This window comes from Podarcis raffonei, chromosome 6 (genome assembly GCF_027172205.1).
Source record: "Podarcis raffonei isolate rPodRaf1 chromosome 6, rPodRaf1.pri, whole genome shotgun sequence".
NCBI classification, from domain to species: domain Eukaryota; kingdom Metazoa; phylum Chordata; class Lepidosauria; order Squamata; family Lacertidae; genus Podarcis; species Podarcis raffonei.
The window spans coordinates 77,230,866-77,250,539 of NC_070607.1; the positions used below are offsets into that span (position 1 = coordinate 77,230,866).

Consider the following 19,674-nt stretch of genomic DNA (forward strand, 5'->3'; position numbering starts at 1 on the left):
AAGGAAGGAGAGTCCACCACCTCCCATTGTCGAACAGCTCTTACCCTCAGAAAGTTTTTCCTGATGTTTAGTTGGAATCTCCTTTCTTGTAACTTGAAGCCATTGGTTCGAGTCCTACCTTCCAGAGCAGGAGAAAACAAACTGGCTCCATCTTCCATGTGACAGCCCTTGAGGTATTTGAAGATGGCTGTCGTATCGCCTCTCAGCCTTCTCTTTTCCAGGCTTCTTCACTGGTTTAAGCTTCCCCAGGTTGACAGGTCATGTGCCTGAGCTGAGCAGAGCTAGGATCCAGCATAAGTCCCCCTTGCCCAGTCCCCCCACACCCCTGAAATGTATTTTCTTAGGATTTACACTGGCCTTGGCTGCAGTGAACCAGGATGAAGGACTTACACCGGTGTATCCCTTCATTTCTCTAGGGCTAGCACAGGTAAACTTCTCACTGTGCCTTACATCCCCATCGTCTCCACCCCCATCATTCAACCCGGACACTGAGGTCCAGCTCTGAGGGCCTTCTGGCGGTTCCCTCACTGCGAGAAGCCAAGTTACAGGGAACCAGGCAGAGGGCCTTCTCGGTAGTGGCACTCGCCCTGTGGAACGCCCTCCCACCAGATGTCAAAGAGAAAAATAACTACCAAACTTTTAGAAGACATCTGAAGGCAACCCTGTTTAGGGAAGCTTTTAATGTTTAATAGATTATTATATTTTAATATTCTGTTGGAAGCCGCCCAGAGTGGCTGGGGAAACCCAGCCAGATGGGCGGGGTATAAATAATAAATTATAATAATATTATTATTACTACAAGTCTAGTATGAGGCGGAGAACTTTTTCCAAACCGAGGGCCACATTTTCTTCCAGGCAAGCTTCCGAGGGCCACATGCCGGAGGTGGTCTTGGCCAGAGACAAAACTAATAGAACAATAAATATGAACTCTCTTCCTTTCCTTTGTTTATATTTTACATTTTTACAGCAGGTTAGTTTCTTCATTCGTACATCCCTCTCTATTCTTCATCCAGGCAAGCAAGTCACATTATCAGTGCTCAAAGAAAATATTGAGGGAAAATGTAAAGCAGGGCTGCTGTGCGGTGTTGCCCAAGGTGTGTGAGGGCCAGTTAAAAATGCCTCAAGGACCACATGTGCCCCCTGGGGCTGAGGTGCCTCATCCCTGACATTGTAATTAACATAGTGAATGTTTTCACTTGGCCAAAAGGTTGAGAAAACAGATATTCTCCAGACTGATGGGAGGGGGAAGCATTGATTTCAGCACCACATTACAGTCACACATATCTTCCATTGATCTCACCTTGATGTAATAGCGGAACCCAATTTGACAGAAGGGCAATTTCTATTCTCTCTCTGTCTCTCTCTACGGGCACACACTTAACTCATCAAAGTGGAGTCTCCTGTGAATTAAAGTAACACCTAATCTGGGATGCTTCCTTTAAACACCATTCAGCAGTTCCCATTAGGACAAATCTTCTCTCCTGTAACAAGACTGCCTGGAAAAGATAGATCAGGAAATGAAACCAATCCCACACAAACCTTTTAGAAAAGGACGCTGACTTAAATGCACTTAAAATGCAGCCCGTTCTTCTCATGTCTCCTAGGGCAGAGAAATCTTGAAATCTGTGCCCATAATTAGTTCCACATAACACAACCACTCAGGTGAATTCACTTGCATTTACTTCTTGGCTTCCAGGCTGCTGATCCATCCATTCCTGATTACCATTAAAAAATAAAAAATAAACAGCTTTTTGCTTCGTGTCACAGCAGAAAGGAATCTCTTCCTTCCACTTCTGAGGTCTAAAAAGCTCTTCGCTGTGCTTGACAGACCCAATATGCAAAACCCATCTCAGCTGGTTTCCAAATAGATTTTGGGGCATTGAAATAATATGGGGGTTTGGCATTAAATGATATGAGTTAAGGAAAATGCATTACAGTATTAAATCACATGCTCTCTCTCTCTCTTTTTTAAAAAAGTGGAAAATGTGGAACAGACTCCTTTGGAAGGTTGTGGACTCTCCTTCTTTGGAGATTTTTAAGCAGAGGTTGGATGGCCATCTGTCATTGATGCTTTAGTTGATATTCCTGCGTTGCAGGGGGTTGGACCTTGGGGTCCCTTCCAAGTCTATGGTTCTATGATTCCCTGCATCTGAACAATGTGCCCCAAGAAAAGCTTTGCTGGATCAGGTTGTTGTAGGAAAATTGGGGGTTGGTTTTTGCTGCCCAGCTGCTCAAGGGACTCAGAGTCCTCTATGTCCATGATCAGTCAGAAAAGAATATACCCTTAAGATAGGATTTGTATTGGGAAAGGTGTCCAAGTATTTCTTTCTGCAGAGGAAATATTTAGAATACTTAGGAGAGCAAAGGTGGCTTTTGAAGGATTGTTGTGTGTGCTAAAATAATGTGTAATCTTCTCAAGGGATATTTCCTAAATTTTGAAGGGTGAAGGGTTGGTTTTCTGTGGCGTGTGTGTCTGCTGTGTGTGTGTAAACTTTTATAACAAGATCAAAGGTCTGTCTAATCCAGCATCCTGTCTCTCAGTCTTCTGACAGATGCTTCTGGGTCACCAACAAGGAGTCATGGAAGCAATAGGCCTCTCCTGCTGTTGGCTTGTAGCAACTCGTATTTGGTGGCATTCTGCTTCCAAACATGGCTGCAGCACTGCCTTGGCTAATAGCCATCAATGAAGCTTATTCCCCATGAATCTTCCAGATGCCCTTTTACAGCTAGCTGCCTAAGCTAGTAGCTTCTTGTGGCAGCAAGCGCATGAATTAATGATGTGCTCTATGAAGAAGTGCTTCCGCTTGTCTCTTCTGAATCTACTGCCAACCCGTTTCACAAGATGATTCAGAGCACTACTGTTACGAGAGGCGCAGGAAAAGCTTCTATCCACTTTCTCTACCATGTATACCATGTCCCAGCTCAGCTGTATCTCCCCTCCCTAAACTAAGAAGTCCCAAACACCCCTTTTCCCAAAGTAAAGCTGATCTAGCCCACACACCCCACGTGCATTCAGCAAAACAGCCTAGGACAACTTGCAGTGCTTTAAAGAGAAACAAATTTATGGTGGCATAAGGTGGCCCACTTTGTCAGGTGCATGAAATGAAATTCTAGCTGGATATAAAGGAGAAAATAGTAAGGTGGGAGTTGAATGGCAGTGAGATGCAAAAATTACCGCCAGTGATAATTACAGTTTAAATGTCTGTTATGTAGTCACGCCCTTTACAGCAGCAGGTTTGCCAAGCATATATTCAGCATTGCTGAGATAGGCTGAACATCTGTAGTGGAGCAGGAAATGATTCACTAGTCATTTGCATTACCCTTTTCTGCACATTTTCCAGCCCTATGGTGGGACAACCAGAACTACCACCTTTGCAACTTATGTTGATATTTTCATTCAGCTATTCACCATGACCTTACAATCACTTTCCTATTTAGTTACCACCCATTCAGCCCCCGCCTTTGATTTTTTCAGCTCCCAATGTACATCATTTCACATTTGCTTATAACGAAGACCACCTTTTACAATCTTAAAATGACACTGGTTTATGTAATCTTTTCTGTTGGATCTGGAGTAAGCAGACACGTTTTCAAGATAGCTCCTGAAACTCCCAAATCGCCATTTGCACAGAGGCTTGGTGAGGGCAGCAGGCACGGCACTGTCACCTACTCTTTTGGTGGAACTGGGTTAGGACGAGACAGAGGGCACGCCTGCCGGTTTGTGTGTGCGGTGGAGGAGTCTGCAAGTGTGAGGAGTGTGTGTTATGTGCAGGGCTGTTGTGCATGCAATCCTGTGTGCAAGAAAGTGTGTGTGTGTGTTCAGTGGCATTTGGCCCTCACAGGACTGGCCACACTTAAATGTGGCACGAAAAGCCGGCCACCCTGTGTTGCATTCTTTTTTAAAAACCGTTCCACAAAGTGCTGGGTTCCACAAAGATGCGGATGTTCAGGAAACCACCCCAGCCACAAAAATGCCTGTGATTTCAGGATTTAAAAGAACAAGTAGTTCAGTTGGTAGAGGCGTAGAGCACGACACTCCTAATGGGTTTGAGACCCACAAGGGGCAAAAGAGTCCTGCACTGTAGGGGGCTGGACTATAGGGCCATCGTGGGCCTGAACAATTCTATGATGCCTCTTTTTCTTCACCAAACCCCCGCGAAGCCAAGGCCAGGGTCGCGGGGCCTGTTGTCCGATTTCATCCCTCTCCTCCCCTAGAGGTTCCCTTCTCTTCTTCCAGCTTTTGCCAGATCCCTTTTGTCTTCCCAGGGAGAACAAAGGGAAGGGGGGGCTTTCTCACCCCCACCCGCAGCTCCCCCTCGTTCTCCTCTCTCGTTCCTGCAGCCGACCTCCCCCTCCCTTGCAATTATCTGCGCCGGCTGCCTTCCCAATTCCCTTAACCGCTCTCTTCTCCGCTTCCTCTGATTTACGCTTAGGCGCACAAATCCCATCCCGGTTTGCCCAGAGGCTTCCCCAGCCACGCATCTCTCCTAATTAACTGCCTTCCCAATGGTCCCGGCGCTAGACGGCGGAGGCAGGGCTCCAAGGAGCACGGAGAAGGCTTCTCCCTCATGAGTCTGCCTGCCTGCCTCTTTCGGTTGCAGGCCTCTCCGCTCGGGAGAGGGCGAGGAGGAGCCTCCAAGACCAGGCTCGGCGCGATCCCTTATCCCTGCGCTTGTTTGCCTCTTTCTCCCTCTGAGAAACAGAGCGCGAATTTGTGGACGGTGCCTAGAAGGCGGGCTGTCTCGCCTGGCGGCCGTCGGCGGCGTGGCGAACTGAGCTTCAAAAAGGCGCAGAATGGCAACTTTCGGCGTACAGCCGCCGGCGCTGGGGAGGTGTCCTTTTTGGATCGCCTGGCGCGGCGCAGCGCGCAGCGGCTGGAGGCGCCCCGGGCGCCGAGAAGAGGAGGGCGCGGGGCAGCAGCAGCGGCGGCGGCGCTAAAGGGCTGGCTCTCTCCGCTCCGGATCCGGGAGGAGGGAAGGAGAGGAAATCGGGCGCCTCCCGCCCAGCCGCACATGGCTCAGCTGGAGCGCGGGGCCAGATCGCGGGCGGCGCCTCCCCCTCCAGGCATGTGCGCGCCCAACTCTGCCCGGAGCCCCTGGCCAGGGCGCAGCGGCTGAACGGCTGTGCCCGGGAGAGGCACGCACCCGCGGCTCCCTGCGGGCACCTGTGCGGAGAGGTAGGTGGGACGCTAGCTGGGATCTTCGGGGGGAGGGCGGTGTAGAAATTTAATTAATAATAATAAAGGGCGGAGGGTGGAAGGATCGGTCTTGCAATGGCGCGATCCTGGGCATGCTTGCTCGGAAGAACGTGCTATTGGTCAGTGATGTTTACTCCCATGTAATTGGGTCTGAGGTTGAAGGCTGGGTCTTTCTCGTGCTGGGCGTGGTGCCCCCGAGGCTGAGTCTCTGCCCCACGCCCAAGTGAAGCTCGTTCGTCCAGAGGGGACGCGAAGGTGGTCTATCTAGCTCAGCGCCTTTTTCGCCCCCTTCCCGAGATTGATTTGAGCCAAGGCTTAGCAGCACGCCCCCACCCCAATAACCCAATTTTAACGCCAGGGCTCAATCTGTCTGGTACAAGTTGAAGGGTCTTTATGAAAAGAGTGTTGTTGAGCATGTGCAGAGTGTTCCTCCTTAGCGAAGGCGCGGAAAAGCATCTCTCACATCTAGGTGGATTTAGCGTCCCGAGGTGGGATTTGCAGGCTGGTGTGTGCTTTCATTAGGGTCTGATCTTGCCGGAGCTTTCCTAGCGGCAAATAGTGCGGTAGTCAGGTGAGATGAAACTGACAAAAGTGAATGTCCCTGAGCACACACAAAGTGATTTTTTTACTGCAGTTAAACCTGGTATTAGGGAGACGAAACTTCCAAGTCAGACAGCTTTGCGTCCAAGTAGGTCTGCACCCCTGTAGATCTCATTTTGGGACTGACCACTGGAGATGATTTGCTTAATCTCTCTCTCCCATCTGATCCCAGGATCACCTGCTTTTTCTCGGGGGGGGGGGGCCTTCGGCAAACTTTTAAGGTTGTGGAGGGAGGGAATGGCCTGCCATGAAGTGAGAGGCTCCATGCAACTAGTTGGCAGAAGCTTATTCCCTGTAGGGAATCCGCAAGCAGGCAAAGGTCAAGCCTCCTGTGCCCTTCCTTGGCATTCAACTTGGCACTGCCCCTTCCTCTCCTAAATGTAGTGGCCAACTCAGGGCCTTCATTGGCTATTAGAAGGCATTGGTGCAGGGCCAGCTGGGAAAAACTAGATTACCGGTGGACGACAAATATGATGTGATTGCTGGTACAGGAATCTGGGAGGTCTGCGTTCAGCTTCACGCTTGGAAATGAAGCTCATTGGGCAACCCTGTGCCAATTGCCATCCTTGCTCCTTAACATACCTCACAGGGCTGTTGTGAGGGTTAAATGTAGAGAACCTTGAGCTCCTTAAGATGAAAAGTGGGATGAGCATCTAATAAGGCCCATTTGTTGCCTGGCTTCAGGTGGTCCAGAAAGCATCCTCGTCTTTTGTACACATAATTCTCTCATCCCTTTGTTGGTATCTATCAAAGTGGAAGTCCAGGAGGCTTTGGCAGTGGCTGGTTAGAAAATGCTCTCTGCAACAGCATTCTGCGTGAGGCTGCTGCTGAGAAGCAATCCAAGCGATGGGACATTGGGCTTGGCTGTGGGGAGTGAATGCTGAAATCCTTCCTCAGCCATGACCTTCACTGATGAGGGTTTGGGACAAGTAGTGATATTGGAGCACGTGTGGCTTTTGCGGTATCTTACGTATTGATTTTCAGTGCATCCTCATCTCCAACGTCACTGGTGCCCTTGAACAACCCACATAGATTCCCCATGGCCTGGGCCACCTTTCTGCAACCTGGAGCCCTCCAGATGTTTGCGGCGACAGCTCCCATCAGTCCCAGCAAGCGCCAGACTGGCAAAAGATGGCCTGCGTAGATGCACTGTGGCGTTTGCAGCATTGGCACATGAGACCATGCAGGAAAAACCTCATGCATGTGTTTCCAGGTCCTATTTCCTGGGTTCTCTTTTGTGCCAATGGACTGAAATAGATGTACTGAAAGAACGTCCTGCGCAGGCAGCTTCCCACTACCAAAAGGGGTTTTCTATAAGTCTTCCCTGTGATAATGGTTGCAGAATGTTTATGGCAATTACATAGACATGGTCTTGCAAATTTCTTCGTACCTGCGTCCAAGTATCACACGGTTGCCCGAGTGGTGAGAAGGGGGAAAGATTCAGATGGCTCATCTGTGGTGTAGAGAAGGACGAAGCTGTAGGTATACTGAGTGCATTTTAATCTATATGCATGACTCAGTTGCTTGTTGTTGCGGCGAAGCGTGCAGAAGGAACACCTTGTTGCTTCTGTCTCATCTGCACCCTGCTGTGAGGGAGGGGTGGTGTGTGGTAAAAGGGGATTGCAGCAGGAAAATAGTATGCAAGGATTAAGAAGACCCATCTTGGCCCAATCCCTGCGCTGATCTTCCAGCAGCTGTGTGTTTTTGTGTGTGTACCTTTAATGTTCTTTTTTCCCTCCCCCAAAAGAACTGCGTAACGGCGTGTCCGCCCGAAACACCTGGGAGCCAGCTGTGTCTGGAGTGGTGTTTGACGTAAAGAACTCTGGTTCATCAGATGCTGTCTGGTAGCAGCTTTACCTGTCCTTGGGAGTGACATTAAAATGCAAGAAACGTGTTTCCTGGTCTCTCGTTCCTCCTGGTCTCCTCTAATCTGCTTCATAAAGTGGTCTGGTTGCTCTAGCTCGGGGCTGTTGGCTGCTGGGCTTGGGGTCTTCATGAGGCCCTTGGGGTGAGATCTCCAATGTGGCCCAAGGCAATCTGTGCAAACCAGTTATTGAGACAGGAGTGCAAACATTTGGGCTGGGCTTGGTGGCCAGTCACTGTTTCTAGTGATGGCTTCCTGACCCCCAGAGGCAAGTTACACTGCATCCCTCATGTAAAGTGGGGGGCTTAAAGGGGAACTGGTGGGTGACTGGCATGTGTACCCCATTCTAGTCAGCCCTTGAGACCGATGCACTCTCACACTCACCGTATTTTTCGTTCTATAAGACGCACCCGACCATAAGACGCACGTAGTTTTAGAGGAGAACAAGAAAAAAATTATTCTTGCCCTCTCTGCTCAGCGTCTCTCCAGCAAAGCGAGAGGAGAAACGGAAGGGGCTCCATTTCTCCTGCCACTTCGCTGAAGGGGCGCTGCACAGCTTTCCCTCTCTATGCAGCACCCCTTCAGCGAAGCGGCAGGAGAAGCGGAGCCCCTTCCATTTCTCCTCCCGCTTCGCTGAAGGGGCGCTGAACAGAGAGAGAAAGCTGCGCAGCGCCTCTCCAGCGAAGCGAAGCCAGGAGAGCAAGAGGGATTGGTGCGCACCGATCCCTCTTGCTCTCCTGGCTTCAGCGAAAGCTGCGCAGCCTGCATTCGCTCCATAAGACACACACACATTTTCCCTAACTTTTTAGGAGGGGAAAAGTGCGTCTTATAGAGCGAAAAATACGGTATCTTCCCTTTGCTTTCAGTAACTTTTTGAAAACCAGTTCATTCTTTAGCGGAATACACTAGATATTTGCCTGTTGGTCTCTAGAATTAAGCTTGCGATTGCTACTGATGAACATATTTGAAGATCTCTGAATTGCACCAGCCTCAGAACTAGGAAATGAGGCTTTTACTAAAGCAGAAAGGGTGTTCTATTAATCCTCTCCTGCACCTCACTTGAAACAGCAATTCAAGTGCTCAGGATTGAGGAGAGGATGTAGTTGGCAATTTACCATTGTTTGCAAGCCACAAAGGGATGTGGAATACCATTTGCCAGAGAACAACAACACGCTCCTCTTAGGGTTTCCAGGAGGCATATGCCTGGTCTCTGTGGAACAAAATGCTTAACTGGATGGGCTTTTAGGGTTCTTCTTATGAATATGTGGTGTCCTTTGATCAGTGGGAAAGGAGAGATGTGCAGCAGAAATGTTTAGTCTGGCAGGACTGGGAGCCACACTTTCTAGCATTTAAAAGGTTTTTGGAGGCAAAGCAGCAGCATGTGGCTTAGATGATGGGGACCTGGAGCTCCGGTCTGATGTTCTCAGAGGGAGGAGGAACTGGTATTGTTGGTGGCAGTGCTAGTGAAGAACTTCGGCATGCATGTAGAAAGGTGGTGTGTTAAAGGGATTTTAAAGAAGATTAAGCAGACCACAGGACTTACTGCTGTTCCCCTCCCCATCAAAAGAATATTTTATGAACATGAAGAAGTGGAAACCCACAAAATTGGCCAGAAATATAAGGATGAAGGTGACCTCCCAAGCACAGGATTTCCCTACTGGTTCACTAAGGGAAAACATCAGTCATGGTCCTCCTTTGACCGCATTCCCTTGATCTCATGGCTAGAGAGATGTTGCTGAAACTCATAATTACCTGGCTTAGAAAACAGGTTGCCCTTCTTGTAATGAATGAATGCACTGCAAATCACAGTTGCTGATTCATTTCAGCAGAGGTGAGCTTCCCATAACTAGCTGAGCTGTGGCGTTTCTGGCTTCCATGGAGCATCCTGAGTCTTTGCCTCCTCCTCCTGCAAAACATGAGGAAGTATGTGTGCGCTTCAAAAGTACACTTCAAAAATGTATTTCCATAGCAAGTCATTTATCAGATTTCTTCCGTAGGTTCTTCCCAGGAGGATGTGGACAGCTTATTCCCATCCTTCATTAGTTAGCCAGGCTGAGGCTGGGCAGCTGTGTTATAAAACGGGTACATGTCTCACTGACGGAAGGTGAGATCATGGCAACACTTCAAGTCAGGCTTTGGTAACCTGGTGTCTTCTGGAAGCTTTGGAAAAACATCTGGAGGGCACCAGGTTGGCGACAGCTGGTGGAAGGGTTGAGTGTATTGGGGGGAAACAACAACCTCACAACTTTATCGTGCCAGTTTGAACAGCTTTCACCCTGTATGAGATCTATTGTGCTTCATCGGGCAAAGTGCTTGAGTGTGTGAAGCAGTTTCAAGGTTTCTTGAATCAGAATATTCTTTTCCAATCAAGTTCCAAGCCTTCTTTTGGAACTGAAAGTGCTGGTGGGAGCCCATCAACAAAGGTCCACCTCTCTGTGGCTTATGATACCATCAACTATTGTACCCTTCTGAATCACCTTGGTGGGATGTAGTGGCTCCATCCTCTCCTGATGTGTCAGTCCCAGAAAGTGGTGGTGGGAGACTGCATTTAGGAAATGTGGTACTACAAGGTTCCATCTTGTTTCCTGTTCCCTTAACATATGTGGATCTGCTGGGAGAGGCCATTCAGGGATTTGGACCAGGCTAGGACATCATCTGCTTGCAGATGGCGCTGAGCAACATCTCTTGTTTGCATCTTCTGATCCTAGGGAGGCAAGATTAGAAGCCCTGAACTGGTGTCATCTTTGGATTGGATGAGGTCAAACTGAAGCTTAACCACGCAAGACGGAGGTACTGTTGGTTGGGGGGTTCTAGTGGTCAATATGTTTCAGACAGGATCACACTCTCCTCTCTCTGCCCTTTCCTACACAAAATGCAGCAGGTTTGCAGTTTGGGGAGTATCCCTGGATTAGGATCTGCTGCTTAAGCAGAATTGTGGCCAGGAGCATGTTTTACCAACTTGATATTTTATGCCAGCTATACTGGCAAAAGCACATCTGGCCTTAGTTCTGTGTGTTCATGATACCTCCAGGCTAGCTTCCTGCAGTGTGCTGTATGTGGAACTGTCCTTGAAGGCTCTGGAAACTTCCATTGACTCAATGCAGCTGGCAGGATCCTGACTGGAGCTGCTCTACTGGATCATATTTTATCAATCTTTCGCCAGCTGTGCTGGATACCATTCTGCTTCCAGACTCAGTTCAAGGGGCTGGTATTGACCTTTGCAGCTCTAAATGGCCTGGCACTAGAATCTCAATTGCCTCCCTCGTTTGAATCTACCTTATTCTGCATCAAGAGGCCCTCAGTTAAACTCCCTGGTGTCAAAGGTACAGCAGGTGGAGACATGGATGATAACTTTGTAGTGGTGGTACCCAATATCTAGAACAGCTTCCTAAAAGAGGTCAGTACACATAGTCTCCTCGGTGCCTACTTTTACATGTGAATCAAAGACTATTTTTTTTATCTCAATGAGCTTCTTTAGATCTCTCCGGCTGGTCAGTTTTAAAACCCTAGAGCTAGGCCAAAACATTCTGCCCTCCAGCTTCTGGACTCCAGCCAAACATGAATTTGAAAATGGTTCATGATACACTTGATGCTCTAGACCTGGGATGGAGAACAAGCAGTTTTCCAGATGTTGATGGACTACAACTCCCATAATTCCTGACCATTAGCCATACTGGCTGGGGCTGTTGGGAGTCCAGCAGGTTCTCCATCCATCTAATAGACAGATCACCAGTGAGAACCACATGCAAAGGTCACCTAAGAGACCTATGCTGAAATTCCTTCAACCCACTTGAACTTTGGCCCTTTTAAAATACTCTGTCTTTTTGCCCTTGCTCCCTTTTATGCTTAGGTCTCCCTCTTACATTGCATCACTTCCTCTGCAAAGCTTTGGCTCAACTACAACTTCACAACAGAAACATAGCCTAAGTCCTAGCGTGTTGGTCACTATTCAGGAATGATGGTTGTTGTAGTAGTCAAGCAACATCTGAAGGTTAGCTAAGTGGATACAGCTACATTTAATCACTTTCATTCCTTGTCTGTCTTCTCTGCTCTCTTCCTTTCCCTTCCCGTGACTAAATTAAGACTCCCATCTCTCTTGGGGGAAGAGTTGGATATGGATATGCTTGGATATGCTTCTCTGTAAAGTTAGTTCCAGGATGATACTATTTAAATATCGTCTGATGCATTGAAAATCAGGAGAAATTGTCAATTTGACAATCATGGCTTTGGCACACAGGTTTGGTTCTTCGTCGTCCCACTAGCAAATTCCTGTGCCTGTAAGGTTGAAATTACCATTTTTTAAGGGGAGGGGAAAGAAATCCAATTATTAATGTTTGCTTCAATGAGAACATGGTCCATGCAAAAGTTAATCAAATAGCAATATTGCTGCTTTGTTTGTTCTTGCAGAAACGATCGTCTTGCTTTGCTCCCACAGAAGGAGTCTGTGTAGAAAAATGAATAGTGCAATTAAGCTCAGAGGCTGATCGCATACATCAGCCGTGTTGCTAGACCAGCACAGAATTTGGAAGCCTGCCCTTTATATGTTGATAACCATTTAAAAACATATAAACAAGTGAAGTTCAAGGATGTAATTGCCGGTGATTTGTCCATTGGAATTGTGATTCCAGGACCTCTGCTTCAAGCAAGGTCTGCAGTTCTGTCACTGTAACTGATCTGTTTGAACAAAGAAAGGATTGCCTCTGCAAATGTACTGTATCCTCAATCTTCCCCATTCCTCCTAATTTCAATCTTGAATGGTTTGCAAACTCCCCACTCACAATCCACAAAACTGTTTGAGACAACATCCAGGTAATTACAAGTGGCTTCATGAAAAACGTTTAAGCCTTTGGGGTCCCTTCCAACTTTACAATTCTGTGATCTAAGCTAGTGACTACCACGTTACATGGCAGGTGTCTGCCCCATCCTGAATACAGGAGAAGATAAAGACCCACCCTACAGGTGCCTAGATGCTTGGTTACCTTTTCCGCAAATGGAAATTAGACACAGACAAGTAATTTTCTGAGTCATCAACATTCTTTTCTTTCTTCAAGGACCATGTGGTAGGTAATTAACTGCTGAAGAAGAACCCAAATATAGGAGTGTCTTCCTGAAGTTACTAGCCCAAATTCTTTCTGGATTTTACTGGCCAGAATGGAGAGCAGATTCAGAATCAGATTAAGGACTTCTTCCAAGCACTTTGTTCACACCTAATGAAACCAAAATGGAAAGTGATCTAAGACCCTTTTGTGCCACACATTGAAAACTATTATGCCACGTCAAATAGGCATGGCCCCCGACCCCAAGAATCCTAGGAAATGTAGTTCATTAAAGGGTGCTAGGAGTATATTCCTCACAGGGCTGCGGTTCCCAAAGTGGCAGAACATTCAATCAATCCCTCTTCCCAAGGAACTTTGGGAATTGTAACCATGAGGTGGGAGTTTCAGATTCTTTGAGGGAAGCCCGAATGTTTAAATTGTTGTGCTACTGCTTTAAATGTACAATGCAGATGGGGCCTAAGACAAAAATGACAAGAAGGCACATGCAACATCTTGGGCTTAAGACTCATTTTTGGATATGTTTTTGGTTTGTTTTAACGGTTTTTTCTGTCCATATCAAGCCATGTTTATGGACTACATGCCGATAATTCAATCCTAAATTTCACGTGTGGGAAACTCTGGCCCACGTGCAGCCTCGTTTCTTGTGGCTCTTGGTGTCTCCTGAAGCTGCCCCATCAATCTGTCTAATCAGTATTTCTTCCTCCTTATTAATCATCTCCTTACAGTTCCTGGTTTTTCAAAACTGGTTCTACCCCTCTCTATTTTCTGAATAATTAGAAGGGGCAATATTTTATTTGATAAATGTAAGTGGGTGGTTTCCTTTTCTTTCTTTTTCTGCAGGTTGTATGGCCTCTCCCCCCCCCCATCTGAAGACAAAATAGTAGGCTTCTGCTCTGTATATGTGTGGCAAGCTAGCATCATAAAGGGATTGTTTTTATTTGCTTCCCAGAACAGTAGCTGTGTTGGGTCTGCCATACTAGGAATGAATCCCCTCTATTGGGTTATTTGAGCGTAATCCCATCAGAACCAGCTGGGATTTCTTCTGGGAATTCTAATCAGAGGTAGCCATGATGGAAAGACATCTGCTAATCTGTTAATCCAGAATGCAATATGCTCAACCTAGCAGTGTAGACCCCAGCACCTTACCTGGGAGTAAGCCCCCATTGAACTCAATTGGACTTACTTTTAAGTAGACACCCAGGGCATTGTGCTCCTGAGTAGAGCAGTGGGCTTCAAGACTGCCACTTCCAAGGAGAACAGCGAAGGACCTTTTCACCAGCCAGAATAAGCACCGTGGCGTTCTATAGCTTCAAGAAGCGATGGAAGGAAACCTCTTCAGCTACAACTAAAGAAGCCTTCAATTGGGCTCTGCCTGGTGATGGATGTTGCTTATTTGTTCGGGAGCCAGACATCCTTTTTCTAAAGCAGAAATCTTCCGGATGGAGAGCATGATTTCCCAGCACTCTTGAAACTGTTAAGACATTGTGTTTTTTGGGAAACGGCAGCTCTTTCTCAAGCCCTTGTTGCTGTTGTGCTGCTGCAAGACCTCTTATGGACAGTTCCTGCAATGTTCCTCACATCCCTCAACAAGTTTCTGTGCTGCCTGTGTGACAGCCTGTGATGATTTAATCTAATTGTTTTAATACCTCGCAGATTCTGCTCTCCCTTAACAGGATAGTTCCAGCAGCAAATGTTCCTTTAGATTTATTTTTTTTAAAGCAAGGCTACCTGCCCCCAAGGGACACGGGTGGCGCTGTGGGTTAAACCACGGAGCCTAGGACTTGCCAATCAGAAGGTTGGTGGTTCGAATCCCCGCGACGGGCTAAGCTCCCGTTGCTCGGTCCCTGCTCCTGCCAACCTAGCAGTTCGAAAGTACGTCAAAGTGCAAGTAGATAAATAGGTACCACTCCGGCAGGAAGGTAAACGGCGTTTCCGTGTGCTGCTCTGGTTCACCAGAAGCAGCTTAGTCATGCTGGCCACATGACCCAGAAGCTGTATGCCGGCTCCCTCGGCCAATAAAGCGAGATGAGTGCACAACCCCAGAGTCAGCCACGACTGGACCTAATGGTCAGGGGTCCCTTTACCTTTTTTACCTGCCCCCAACATAAAGTGTTTTTGGTTTTTTTTTGGGGGGGGGGAGGATGTTGTTTTGAAAGTGTAACCCAGCTGCCTCTTTGAATGCTTTCGAGCATCCTTACAAAGGCTTTGTATGAACGAAGGCTTCTTTCACCAGAACTTGGCCAAGCCGCATGAATGGGAATGTAGTAATTTCTCAGTGTCTTTTTAAAACTTAAAAGCAGCAATGGAGGAGGGAGGGCAACTTCCACTTAGTTCAGTGTCTTTTGGGGAGAGGGTGCTTTAATCCTTTACTGCTATGCTATTTTATTGGGCAACTCCCTTCCTTAGCAAGATCATAGTGGGGTCTTTGGAGCTTTTGGTCCTCCTTATCTTTAGTAAAGGTAAAGGTACCCCTGACCATTAGGTCCAGTCGCGGACAACTCTGGGGTTGCTGTGCTCATCTCGCTCTATAGGCCGAGGGAGCCGGCGTTTGTCCGCAGACAGCTTCCGGGTCATGTGGCCAGCATGACTACAGTAAGCCACTTCTGGCGAACCAGAGCAGCGCACGGAAATGCCGTTTACCTTCCCGCCAGAGAGGTACCTATTTATCTACTTGCACTTTGGCGTCCTTTCGAACTGCTAGGTGGGCAGGAGCTGGGAGCTCGCCCCGTTGCAGGGATTCGAACCGCCAACCTTCTGATCGGCAAGCCCTAGGCTCTGTGGTTTAGACCACAGCGCCACCCGCGTCCCTTCTCTTTAGTAAGGAAAGTGCTAATAGTGGATTAACTCCTTTGCTGGCCACTTTTTTTTCTAATTCACAAGCCCTTGGTGACACTGTTGTCTAACTTGGTGGGGAGCGGTACCAGCGAAGCTGCATAAGTCACAGCGGGAATGTACCTTTTGGAAAATTCAGTTGCCAGTGAATGATAATGCCACTGCTCTCTTCCCAGTTGAAGGAGAGGGGCTCCCTTTTCAGAAGCTTAATAATTAACAGATATTGCTTGATTTCAGCCGATGCCCTTCACACAGAGTTGGTGGGTTGCTGGGGCAGAAGCGCTGCATCGCAAAAGTATCAGTAGCATTGCTTTGAAGCCACTGAGCTGAGCAATATTAAACTGGATGTCTGAAGGAATTTTTGAGCGGGGAGAGTCTTCCCATACTGAACAAACTCGTGGATCTCCTCATAGGAAACCGCCTTTGTACCAAGTCAGACATCTGATCCATCTAGCTCAGGATAATCCAGCGTTTCAAACCTAGTGACCGTCCGCATGAAAAGTAGATGGTCTCTACCACTGAACTTTGACCCTTCCTGGGCTCCTACCACTGCTGCATATTTTTTTAAAGGGTATCATTGATTTTTGAGGAAATCAGGAGTGGAAACCTCCCGTTTTTGGCCACACAAGCAGACATTTGTTAGGAAGAATGAAGACTTCCTTGTGTATACTGATGTCCAGCACTGAGGGCCTTCTGGCGGTTCCCTAGCTGCGAGAAGCCAAGTTACAGGGAACCAGGCAGAGGACCTTCTCGGTAGTGGCACCCGCCCTGTGGAACGCCCTCCCACCAGATGTCAAAGAGAAAAATAACTACCAAACTTTTAGAAGACATCTGAAGGCAGCCCTGTTTAGGGAAGCTTTTAATGTCTAATAGGTTATTGTATTTTAGAAGCCACAGCCAGGGCCAGTTCTCTACCCAATGTGTGTTACTAACGTGTGTTCAGATACCAGTTTGCCACAGATTTGTTACATTTTTAGAGGCACAAACAAAATTCAATCCCTGTAATAAGGAGCGCAGGTGCTGAGTGCCGACAGAGATAGGATCAAAATAGACCCTCTGTGAGGTGAGAGGGTGGAATTGGCATGCTTGGAGTGCAATCTTAAAGAACAGAAAGCAAGTCTAATGCAGTAAAAAAACACCAACCCCCCCAACTCCCCCCCCCAAAAAATAGCCCAATGAGAACTGAGCATGCTTAGTTAATTGGGGCAAATTGAAAAAAAAATGAAAAATGGGAAGGAGGGAGACAGGAGGTGCTTGAGCTCATTTCAGCTTGCATCCATAGCTGGCTGTTGCTCTGGACAGACCTTTTAAGGGTTAGGATGCACTGTGACTTTTTATTGCAGGTTGCATGTGAGAGTGAATGAGAGATCAGACAGATTCTTGGCCCAGAATAGTGTTGCAGCATTGTCCCAGCTGGATTTCTTAGCCCATCCTTGAAGTGAGCCTGCAGTGCGTTATCCTGCCTAGGGAACAATCAGTGCCTTTCACCAGACTAGAAAGGTAAAGGTAAAGGATTCCTGGACGGTTAAGTCCAGTCAAAAGCAACTATGGGGTTGTGGTGCTCATCTCACTTTTCAGGCTGAGGGAACAGGCGTTTGTCCGCAGACAGCTTTCCAGGTCATATGGCCAGCATGACTAAGCCGCTTCTGGCGCAACGGAACACCGTGACGGAAACCAGAGCGCACAGAAACGCCGTTTACCTTCCTGCCACAGTGGTACCTATTTATCTACTTGCACTGGTGTGCTTTCGAGCTGCTAGGTTGGCAGGAGCTGGGACAGAGCAACGGGAGCTCACTCCCTCGTGGGGATTCAAACCGCCAACCTTCCAATCAGCAAGCCCAAGAGGCTTGGTTGTTTTGACCTCAGTGCCAACCATGTCCAGACTAGAAGGACTGTGGAGTTATCCTAGCTGCCTTTCCCTACTTAAATCGCTGTGGTTGGAATCTTTTCTTTTTCTTTTTTCTTTTTGGTCACATGCAAACAGCTTCTCTGAGATAACAGCAACACAACTGAAGAAACGACCTTACACCAACTCAAGACTTTCTCTTCATCTAGTTCAGCGCAGTTTACTCTCAGTGACACTGTCTCTCCTTAGATGAAGGGCTGTAGCTCAGTGGAAGATAATTTGCTTGGCATGTAGAGAGTCTCAGGTTCAGTCTTCAGCATCTCCAGTTAGGGCTGGAAGTGTGCTGTGCCTGAAACCTTGGGGAGCTGCTGCCAGTCCGTGTAGACAGTACTGAGCTAGATGAACCAGTGATCTGACTGTGTATAATGTAGTTTCCTACACTGGGTCTCAGGCCAATGTCTTTCTCGTTACCTTCTCCCTTCTCCTTTTAGCTGGAAGTTCCCGGGGTTGCTCCAGGAACCTTCTCTATGGAAAGTACGTATTCTGCTACTGAACTATGACCCCTTTCCAACAACATAACAGTTGTTGAAAAGGCAGCATTTTCATGAGTTTGGGCAGGTCTGCTGTAGGAGTTGGAACTTCCATCCTCTGAGCTTAATCTTGAAGCAAGCAGAGAAACCTGGAAGAAGCAGGGGGTGGTGGGTTTTTTGTAGAACTGGGAACAACCCCAACAAATCAATGCAAGTTCTTTTCTGTAATGAATTCAGGACATTAACAGTAGATACTGGTTTTCTCTGTTGTATTTTGGTTTTTCTTCTGTCCAAGGAGTTGAAAGAAGAGTTTGGAACAGCTTCTAATACAGTAACTTTATTGCAGGTGACAGCCCAGAATTTAAGAATATTTGAAAGACCACTTTCTTCCCAGAAACCCTCTTGGGTCTTTAACAGAGGGGGGGCTCTCTAGGTAATTCTACCACCCTTGGAAGTTTGGGGAGGCAGAAAAGCCTATGGAATTCCGTCTCCACAAAGGTGTATCTGACACCCTAATTGTGTAGCCTTTGTTGTATGCCAAAATTGCACCTCTTTACAATAGCCTTTTCACATATCTCATATATGTATGTATGGGTATTTGTATAAGTGTGTATATATGTATCCTGCCCTGTGCTTCTGTTTGTGAACTGGTTTAACTGATTTTGATATTGAATTTTGATATTGTTGTGATCTGCGCTAGTAACTTAGACTTTGCCTGCTCAATCTATTTCTGTACTGGCTGCAGGGAAAGTTTGTGTGTTTGTGTTTGAATGGGTTTTGTGCATGGATGGAATTGAACGGGATATATGTACATTTACTTTGACTCTGCTCACCACTGTTGCTGTTATTTCTAATTTATTACCTGCTTTTTCCTAGGGTCCCAAGGCAGGCTATCACATTAAAACACAGTATTAAAAACAGTTTAAAACAACTTACGGACCATTCTGTCCTGTATCTGTCACAATATTGTTACTTGCTAATGCTACGTGCTTTGAGAATTCTACATGCTGTGAGAAGCAAGCTAGAATGTGCATATTGTGGAATTTGGGGAACCAGGTTTCCTTGCATTGCCTGGTCTCTGGATGAGTCAGGTTGCCATTAGGATGAAGGTGAGCAATGGTGTAAATGATTCTCCTTCTTGCTATGTAGGCAGACGCCTGTTTTCTTCACATAAAAGCTGAGTAACTGGTGGTGGAGGGGGGGGAGAAATGGCTGACCCAGTCAACGCTCGTCTTGTGCTGAGCCTGTTTGATTCCATAGATGTTCTCCAAAAGATGGGTGGCATCACAGAAGGAATGTTTTCTTCTCTGCTCCCCTTGACTGTGCAAAATACCATCTGGAGGGGTGGCTCAGCACAGCTTACGGTGAGGTGATTCTGGGTTGCCGCTTACTTTGCGGGTGAGTCATCCTTTGCCTGCTGCGTCGAGTTTTGCCACCTCCTTTGCAGACAAAATTGCTTGTACTTTGCTCAGTTTAGGAGCTGCTATTTTGAATACAGAGCTGGAGTTTGACGAATGAGAAGGCTCAGTTTTGACTTGCTTATCGGAACCTGTTTGAGTTAGTGCTGCCTGATGACAAAGACAATGTGTTGGATGATGTGAGCTACAGACTGTTTCCATCCACGAGAAATTCAGTACATGTTCAAAGCTATAGTTGTTGGCACGTTACACAGCCTTCCCTTTCTTGGGCGAGGTCATCTGGTTTGGGCATACAGATGAATGGCGCATGTACCATAGAAACGGATTATT

At 47.2% G+C, this 19,674-nt stretch overlaps 1 protein-coding gene across 3 annotated transcripts in view; it reads left to right on the forward strand.

The window, feature by feature from the left end:
• The first annotated feature begins 4,366 nt into the window (after positions 1-4,366).
• KCNS1 (potassium voltage-gated channel modifier subfamily S member 1) overlaps positions 4,367-19,674 on the forward strand; it is a 40,475-nt gene continuing 25,167 nt past the window's right edge. For 2 of the 3 annotated variants that reach the window (XR_008331206.1, XM_053394103.1), the window contains exon 1: positions 4,367-5,176. The gene's annotated coding sequence lies outside the window, so the exon portion shown is untranslated. Of the gene's footprint in view, positions 5,177-10,369; positions 10,452-19,674 lie in introns of all 3 variants that reach the window. The other variant, XM_053394104.1, reaches the window with a different exon arrangement.